The sequence below is a fragment of the Lissotriton vulgaris genome, chromosome 2_1 (genome assembly GCF_964263255.1).
Source record: "Lissotriton vulgaris chromosome 2_1, aLisVul1.2, whole genome shotgun sequence".
NCBI lineage: Eukaryota > Metazoa > Chordata > Amphibia > Caudata > Salamandridae > Lissotriton > Lissotriton vulgaris.
The window spans coordinates 1,830,454,478-1,830,464,698 of NC_141687.1; positions in this window are offsets into that span (position 1 = coordinate 1,830,454,478).

Sequence of the window (10,221 nt, forward strand, 5' to 3'; positions counted from 1 at the left end):
CCCCCACCACATCGCTACCAAAGCCGTCAGCATCATCGCACACCACCTGCGTAACATCATCAACCTCTCCTTCGAGACCGTTACCTTCCCGAAGAGCTGGAAACACACAGAGATCAACGCCCTCCTGAAGAAACACAAGGCTAAGCCAAGCGACCTCAAGAACTTCCGGCCCATCTCCCTGCTTCCGTTCCCTGCGAAAGTCATGGAAAAGATCGTCAACACCCAGCTCATCCACTACCTACAAGACAACAGCATCCTGGACCCCTCCCAGTCAGGCTTACGCAGCAACTACAGCACCGAGACCGCCCTCATCGGCGCCACTGATGACATCAGAATCCTACTCGACATCGGCAAGACAGCGGCCCACATCCTCCTGGACCTCTCTGCCGCCTTCGATACCGTTGGACACCACACACTGCGCACACGCCTCTACGATGCAGGGATCCGAGACAAGGCCCTGGACTGGACCACCTCCTTCCTCACCGAAATAACCCAGAGAGTCTGCCTCCCCCCGTTCCACTCCGGATCCACCACTACCATCTGCGGCGTCCCCCAGGGATCCTCACTCAGCCCGACTCTGTTCAACATCTACATGGCCCCCCTCGCTCACATCGGCAGACTACACAACCTCAACATAATCTCCTACGCCAACGACACCCAGCTGATCCTCTCCCTCACCAAAGACTCCCTCACTGCCAAATCCAACCTACACCAGGGCATGAAGGCTGTTGCCGAATGGATGGAGGCAAGCCAACTCAAACTGAACACGGACAAGACGGAGGTCCTTATCTTCGGAACCAATCCCTCAAACGACTCCTGGTGGCCAACCAACCAACCATGCACGCAACCTAGGGATCATCCTCGACTCCAAGCGCAGCATGACCAACCAAGTCAACGCAGTCTCCTCCTCCTGCTTCCACACTCTCCGCATGCTCTGCAAGATCTACAGATTGATCCCGATGGACACACGGAAAACTGTCACCCACGCCCTCGTCAGCAGCCGACTCGACTTCAGAAAAGCCCTCTACGCCGGAGCCACGTCCAAACTCATCACCAGACTCCAGAGAATCCAGAACACCTCCGCACGCCTGATCCTCAACGTCCCACACCGTGAGCACATCACCCCGCACCTGGGAGAGCTGCACTGGCTCCCCGTCGACAAAAGAATCACATTCAAACTCATGATCCACGCACACAAGACACTCCACAACACCGGCCCAGCCTACCTCAACAACAGACTCTCCTTCTACGTACCCAACAGGAAAGTCCGCTCCGCCGACCAATCCCTGGCCGCCGTCCTGCGCATCCACAGGACCACTTCCGGGGGCAGATCCTTCTCCCACTGCGCAGCAAAGTCCTGGAACGCCCTCCTCCTTTGACAGAACGCAGACCTCCCGGCATTCAGAAGACTGCTCAAGACCTGGCTCTTCGACCACTAGCTGCAGCTACCCTCCAGCGCCTTGAGACGCTAGCAGGTAAGCAGTGCGCTTTACAAATTCCCTCATTGATTGATTGGTTGCTCCAGCCACCCTCCACACAGTGAACACCAGACAATCATCCACCTGGTATCACGCTACCACAAACACACCCATGACAGCTTCTCAGCCTGTGTGTGCAACTCATACTGGCAACACGATGCAGCCCCACATAACAGTGTGTCTATGTACAACCTGGTCATGTGCCTCGTACAGCACACACACAACTTCCAGCAGCACCACATTGTACTCCATTACCACGTCAACACTACAGCACCACACATCACCTTCATTACTCTAACGTGGTAGTACGCAACATCAGCACACCACTTCTACATAGCCATCACAGACGGATAGTCCAAAACCCACAGGGACCACACACCAAAACCAGGATTATGATTGTTGCACCTTAACGAGGTATACCCTCAGAGTCACATACAACACCAAGGACACGCTCAGCATTGTCAAACATATGCACATCTGGTATCACACCAACAGCCTGACCACCCTCATTGTAACTATCATCTACAGCTCTCCAATCCTACACACACAATTTGGCTAAGCCATCTATCAAACAATCAATCTATTCATTTTTTGAGCGCCCTACCTACCCGTGAGGGTCTCAATACGTTGGGGAGGGCTGCTACAGATTGAAAATCCAGGTCTTGAAAAGCCATCTGAAGGCCAGCAGGTTCTGGGTCTGTTGTAGCCTTGTAGGGAGGGTGTTCCAGGTCTTTGAGGCAAGGTAGGAGAAGGATCTGTCACTGACGGTGGTTTTCCGGAAGTGAGGGACTGTGTCAAGTGCAAGTTTTGTAGAGCGGAGGCTGCGAGTGGGTGTGTAGAAGCTGAGTCGGTTGTTATGGTATGCTAGTCCGGCGTGGTTAGGAGCTTTGTGTGCGTGGATGATGAGTTTGGAGGTGATCCTGTTGTTGACAGGGACCAAGTGCAGGCCTCTCAGGTGTGGTGTGATGTGGGTGTGTTGGGGAATTCGACAATCGTACGTGACGAGGCGTTCTGGATGCGTTGCAGCCGTCTCATGAGTTTGGTTGTTGTAGCTGCATAGGGGGCGTACCCGTAATCCAGTGAGCTCGTGGAGAGGGCCCAGATGACTGTTTCTAACATCTTTGAGGTAATCCATTTGAAGATCCTGCGGGGCATTCAGAGGGTGTTGAAGCAGAAAGCTGAGATGGCGTTGTCCTGTTTGGTCATGGTGAGGGAGGATTTGAGGATGACCCACAGGTTAAGTGCATGGTTGGTGGGTTCTGGGGCTGTTCCTAGCGATGTTGGCCAACAGGAGTCGTCACAGGCTGAGGTGGTGGGACCGGGGATGAGGTCCTCCGTTTAGTTAGAATTGTGCTTCAGCCGGCTGTCCTTCATCCATTTGGCAACAGCCTTCATTCCTCTGTGGAGGTTTCCTTTGGCAGTGTGTGCTTCTTTGGTGAGGGTTATGATCAGCTGTGTGTAATTGGCGTAGGAGATGATGTTGAGGCTATGTTGTAGTGCAACATGGGTGGTTAGTGCCATGTGGATATTGATCAACGTCGGGCTGAGGGATGATCCCTGTGGGACGCTGCGGATGGTCTTAGTGGTCTTGGAATGGAAGTGTGGGAGGCAGACGCTGTGGGCTCTGCCGGAGAGGAAGAATGTGGCCCAGGCCAGGGCAATCTCTTGGATTCCGGAGTCATGGATGCGTGCTGTTAGGGTGTCTTGGCAGACCGTGTGGAAGGCTGGTGATAGGTCCAGAAGGATGAGGGCGGCTGTTTCTCCTTTGTCCATGAGGATGCTGATGTTGTTGTTGGCGGTGATGAGGGCGGTGTCCGTGCTGTGGCTGCTGCGGAATCTAGACTGGGATGGTCCCATGATGTTGTGGTCTTCGAGGTAGCGGGTCAGCATTCTGTTGACAATCTTCTATGTGACCTGTTCTGTGAAGGGGAGATGGCCTGAAGTTCTTGAGGTATTTGTGGTCCGCATTTTGTATATTCACTATGACGTTGATCTCAGCATTCTCCCAGCTCCCACTGAAGGTAGCTGTCTCGAAGGAGTTGTTGATTGTTTTTGGGAGAAGGGGTGCGCTGGCTTAGCTGGATTTGTTGAAAATGTTGAGAAGCCATGTGTCAGATGGGGAACCAGAGTGGATGGACTCCATGGTCCCGATGGTGTCTTCGTCGCTGACGTTGTACCAGGCGGTCAGGTAATTTTTGTAGGTGTTGGTCTAAGGGGGGGGGACTTGTTTGTGTGGTGGGGGTAGCGGAGTGGAAGCTGTTGTGGATGTCAATGATCTTACGGTGTAAGAAGGTGGACAGTGAGTCACACAGGTCTTGCAATGGTGCTATGTCATTGGTGTTGTAGGTGGGAGTTGTGAGTTCAATCGCGATGTTGATGTGCTGTTTGCTGTTGTGTGCGTTGCTGCCTACGCTGTCCTGTTGGCGGTCCTGATGAGTTGGTGGTGTCTGCCTGTGGCGCTCTTGTGCGCGGTGTAGCTGTATGGTGTTTGGTTGCGGAGCCAGCTTCTCTACAGCTTCCGACAGGTGCACTTGGAGGTCCTGAGGTCTTTGGTGAACCATGCGGCTATCCTGTTGTTGTGATAGGTGGCGGAGGTCTTGAGTGTGGCGAGGGTGTCCGCGCAGTTGTTGATCCACTGTTTGAGCTTGATGGCAGCCGAGTCGTGGTAGGTGTGGTCGGCGGGTGGTCCCAGGGCGAGGGTGGCGGTCAGTTAGTCCACGGTGGCCTTGCACCAGCAGCGGCGTGGCATGTGCTGCGTGCGGGGTGGTGTGGTGGGTTACTGAAGATGAAGTGGAGGCATCTGTGGTCTGTCCAGTGGTGTTCGGTGGTGTGGTTGAAGGAGACGTGTGGAGTTGCAGAGAAGATGGGGTCCTGTGTGTGTCCAGCGGTATGGGTGGGTGTTGTCATGAGTAGTTTTAATCTTAGGTTGATGAGGTTGTCGATCATGGCAGTGGAGTTTGCGTCGTAGTTGTTCTCAAGCTGGAGGTTCATGCCCCCAAGGAGTATATAATCCGTGTAGCTGAGGGCGTGCGTGCTGATGAGGTCAGGAATGGAGTTGAAGGATTGTGGTTGGGGTCCAGGTGGTCTGTCGAGTGTTCCTCTGAGGGTGTTGTTGGCGCCAGTGTGGATCTGTAAGTGCATGTGCTAGGCGGTGTGGAGGGTGTCGTTGGTGTTGGTAGTGACTCTGGAAGTGTTCATGTGGATGATGGCGATTCCTCATCCCACTCTGTTGGTGCGTTGTCTGCGGGAGATCTTATAGCCTTCTGGGATGGCTATGGCGATGTCTGTTGATGAGGTGGTGTTCAGTCTGGTCGACGTCAACGACACCAGCCAGCCCAACTACAGCAAGAACCTCTACACAGGTACAAGTACCAGACTCCAGGAGTACTTGTGCAACTCCAGGGTGCATGCACACGCCTCATCCTCAACATCCCCTGCTACTGCCACATGACCATCCACCTGTGATACCTACAGTAGTCCCACTGTCAACTGCAGGTTCACCTTCATACTCCTCAGCTACACTCAGTAGGTACTCCACAGGCCCAGGCCAATAAACTAATATGGACGTCTACCATCCAAGACCCCGTTGCCCGCAGTCCGTCCTGCCACCCTTGGCCTGGGCACCATTCATGACATTCACAGTACAACTGCATGCAGCAGATAGTTCTCATACCTCCAGACACAGATCCTGGTACTCCCTCCGTGGACACCTACATATTACCCATAATCTGTACACCTCCAAGTGACTCTTCTGTACCTGTCTGTAATTGCAGTATTGCAAGCCAACCCCCCTTCTGCATTTTGTAACCATCACAGGTGTGTATTGCCATCCATGTATGTAGTTGTTGGAATATTGTGACCTATGTGTCCTCAACCAGACTCAGATCCCAGTGTGTGGATGGCTGCAGTTTGTTCAACACTCTGGCATTTTTTACATGTCCCCACACATATGTTTTTGCATCTGGGTACAAAACGTCTCCACCACTGCGTATTATGTTATTTGTTTTATTTTCTGATCTTGTGCGTGAAACGTGAGTAGGTGCTGTACAAAATGTGGGGGAATCCAAAGTTCACAACTGGAGATGTGATGCCTTACAGTTTGAGTCAACAGAGTCCAGGCCACAGTGCTTGGCATCATTGTTAATGTTAATGTTAATATGTATTTATTAAGCGCTCGTACGCCCAAGGGCTTCATGGCGCTGTAGGAAAGAACACAGCACAGCAGTTAAAAAATAGTGATAATACAACTCAGCAGTAAGCTTGTGAGAAATGCCAGGTTTTGAGGGAGTGTCTGAAGCTAAGAATGTTACCGCTCAGTTTCAATTCTAGAGGAAGGGAATTCCAGAAGGTGGCTGCAAGAAGATCAAAGCAGCAACCGCCTAGACGCTTTCTTTTGTAAGAAGGGACACTCAAAAGGGATTTGTGAGCGGACCGAAGATTACAGGAAGGATCGTATCTGAGGAACAAATCTCTTATGAACTTTGGGCCAGAATCGTGTAAGGACTTAAATAAAATACACCCTGTTTTAAATGCAACTCGTTGCGCAACAGGTAGTCAATGTAAGTGTTTCAACCCAGGTCTAATAGACTGCCTTTTAGGAAGGCTCAGAATAAGTCTAGCAGCCTGGTTTTGGACTAGCTAAAGGCGTTTTAACTCTCCAATTTGGAGCCCCAAATAGAGACTGTTGGAGAAGTCTAGTCGCGACAAAACCAAGGCAATTACAATCTGGGTGAGGGCAGGCTGTGAAAAAAAGCAAGCAATTTTCCTAATTTTCTTTAATTGAAAGAAGCTGGATGACACCACCGCGCCTACCTGTCTTTTCAAGGACAGATCCTCGCTAATTAGTACTCCCAGACTTTTAACTGAGGATGACCTGGAAGGTGGAGTCCCATGCCAGATGGCCAGAAGCATGGGCTCCAACTTAGTACGCTCTGCCCAGACAAGACCAATTCAGTCTTGCCTGGGTAGAGTTTCAGATGATTGCAACTCATCCAACCCTGAATGTGTGACATGGTGTTTTGGAATTCCTCCACTGAGTCCTTGGTGTTCAAAGGGAAGATGAGTTGCAGATCGTCTGCGTAATTAAAGATGGTAACTTTCGCTTTTCTTAGGGAGTACAATAGGGGGCGTAGGTACAAATTGAAAAGTAAAGGTGACAGGGATGAGCCCTGAGGTACTCCACATGTGGTGGAAATAGTGGGAGCTGTAAAAGGGCCCAATCTTACAGATTGAGTGCGGCCAGTGATAAATGAACGGATCCAACTCAACGCAGGTCCCCTAAGACCAGCTTGTTCGACACGGTTGACCAAGATGGTATAATCAACCGTGTCGAACGCTGCCGAAAGGTCCAATAACACCAGGGCCTGGTGAATCCCATTGTCCACGTTCCGCCTCAGGGTATTTTGTACCGCCAGGATAACTGCCTCAGTCGAGTGACACGGGCGAAAACCAGCTTGATTAGGTTCTAGGTATTCTGTTTCTTCTATGAATTTGGACATGTTATCACAGACGTGAGCCTCCAATAGCTTAGCACAGTACGGCAACAGTGATATAGGCCAGTAATTAAGCGGGTTTGCTCCGACCTTCTTTAACAAAGGGATGAGTAGGGCCTTTTTGAGGTTATTGGGGACTTTACCCTGTAGAAGAGATCCGTTCAACAGAGGAAGCATGCCCTCGGGAATGGCTGTTCCCACCTCTCTCAAGATGTACGGGGGGTAGATATCATCGGGTGAGCCCGATTTGACCCTGGCGAACAACTTAGATAGGGTATCACCATCAATGAGGGGAAATGATTCCAACGTCAAAGAGTTGTAATACGCATCATCCAGGAGAGGGGAGGGCAGAGTAGTGGAGATGCTTTGTTTTATAGTACAGATTTTATCGAAGAAAAAAGAGTTTAGTGAGTTGCAGAGGTCCTGAGTAGGAGCGACAGATGGAGTAATTCTGTCACTGCCACTAAGACCTTCTACAATATTAAACAGTTCTTTTGATTTATTGTGGGAATTCAGAATTTTCTCCGAAAAATAATCAGTTTTATGTTTTAGGACAAGTTTCTGGTAGTCCTTACGGGCCTTGCGGTAGTTGGCTTTATCTTGTGCCGAATAGTCAGTTCGCCACTTCCGCTCTTTTTGACGAACTTCAAGTTTTTGAGACTTCAAGTGAGGTGTAAACCACTTATGAGCATCATTAGGGCGGGAGCGGGGAATATTAGAACAAGGGGCATGTATGTCAGCTGCTTGACGTAGCCAGTTGGTATAGGCTTCTTCAATGCCGTCAATGTCCTGAGCCAGAGGGGGGGAGACGACGTCAAAGTGTCCAAAAAAGCTGATATGTCAGTGTTCTTCCATATTCTAGCTTTCCCACCTTTCTGGAAAGGCTGCTTTCGACTCTTCGCAATAGCGAGAGTAAAGTGTATCAGAAAGTGGTCCGTCCAAATACAAGGAGTAATGGAGCAAATAGCCAGGGGGATATTCTGAGACCATATTTGATCAAGGCTATGCCCTTTTTCATGGGTGGGTGAGTGAATCTGTTGGGTAAGGTTCAAATCTAATAATGCCTCTTTCAGCGCGGCTGCCTGGGTGTCCAACATGGTGGTATCCAACCAAAGGTTAAAGTCGCCCAGCAGCACAATTTTTTTATAGTTGATAGTGAGGGGAGCTAGTTGTTCTGCCAATGATACCGCAAATGTAGGCATGGTTTGAGGGAGACGGTAGATGAGGATCATTAATAATGATCCACTATCAGTGTCCATTTTAAGAACACATTGGGCACACTGCGACCAGCAAGTCCATGTGGGAGAGTCAATAAGGTGATGCTGTTGCACACAAAGGCAAGATGCCAGACCAGGTAACCTGGGAGTTGTGCATAGCCCACTGCCTCTCAACGTCTTAGCCGTGGACGACCCACCTTCCTTGGGGGACCCTCACGTGCAGGCCTTGACAATGCCTGGGACGCTCCGTCAGACAAATCCTCCTCCTCCTCCTTCCCTGAGTCTGGTGTTGTTTTTTGCCTTGATGTTTCTGGCCTGGTGACACAGGGAGGGTGCTGCATGTTGAAAGCAATCTGACAGAGTGATTGGCTAATTTCCCTATTCACCGTCTAGAGCTCATCCAGTATTGCCTCCATCCGTCCCTGGTGTCGTTCTTGACTGGCATGTTGCTCGACCTGATGACTTTTAATTTCGTTGAGTGCCTCCAGTACCTGGCTGAACTCCCTGGTGTCCCGCCGGTATGCCTCCATGGTGTTTCAGAGTTCTGACATACCGGGCCCGGCAGTTTGCTGGTCAGATTCTCGCCTCCACCTTGCGCCACTCCCAACACCCCTGCCAAAACGAGCCTGGCCTGCGCTTGTGGGCACATGGGATCGACGGGACCCATGAGTGATGGCAGTGGTGGTGTTGTCTGCTACCTCGTGGGTGCCCGGCGAACCTTGTCCCTCATTATCAGACTGGCTCTGTTGTGGATTATGGTCAGGGCTCCGAGCTGTCTGCTGGGATGTGGCGGGAATGGGTGTGGTGGTTGGCACAGATGTGTCTGATCCAGCTGCTGCATGGGTTTGGGATCCAGAGGGGACAGGGGTTGGGGTCAACCACGGTGTGTTGTGAGGTATCGCTGTCGGTGGGGTCAGGGTCCTGCTGAGCCTGGGACTGGGATCCATCTTCCCCCTGGTTGGGGGTAGTTTCCACACGTTGCCCTGTGGGTGTGAGAGACAGACACTGTTAATGCACTATCATGCAACATCCAATTTTGTTATCCATTTTCGTCAGTACTGTTCCACCTGCTTTGGTTTGTTGTCATGGTTCACTTGTGTATGGGCATGTTGTTGAATCAGATTGACATGTGCTCAGGGGTCATTGACATGTTCGGTAATGTTTACGATGACTGCCACAGCCATTGCGGTGGATTGTGAAGCCAGCACGATACACATCCAGCTGCGCTCTGTGTGTCCCAATCTGCACAAAGTAGCGTCAATCCTTATGCCTAGTTCAAGCATGCACAGGGTTTAAATGCAGCATGTTTATGATAGAGACAGAGGGGAAGTTTTTCTAATTTCAGTCAGCACTTTTTGTGAGCTGTTGCTGTGGCGTGACGGCCACCCACTGCTTACCCCCCTGGACCAGTACACCTACTTGTGGCACAGGGCTTTAGAACGTGGCACTTCTCAAAGATACATCACCTTGTCAATGCACAGGTCCATGGTGCTACTTAAGTGCATCCACAGTGTCCATAAGCTGGCTACAGCATTGTGTGAGAGGCACAATGGACTTGTGATTCTGCACTGTGCTTTTTTATATTGGATGCGTCATCAGTTCAGTATTTATTTTGTTGTGTTACATGATGATTGTCACAGTGGTGCACTCCATTGCCTGTCCCCAGAGGCTCTGTTTCTGTAAGGGTGTGTGTGACAGGCCATGCTAGTAAATTGAGTGTGTTTTGCAAGTGGAAGTCCCTCGTGGTGTGTCAGTCCCCCCATGAAGCATGCTGCCATGACGGTGGTTGTGAGTTCCTGTGCAGGATATCTGACCTTGTCCTGGTGTTAGTGTTTGCACTGGTCACATGAGGGCCTTCTGCTGCCTACAAAAGGGCCCAGTGCCAGCTATCTTGTCAGTACTTTCTCACTCCCTGTGCATTGGCATGGTGCATGGGTGTGTACCTTGGCCATATGGGATCAGTGCAGCCTCCTAGCCTACACCTTGCACCCTCTCACCATCCACCTTCCAGCCTTCTGGCACTCCCCTTGCACC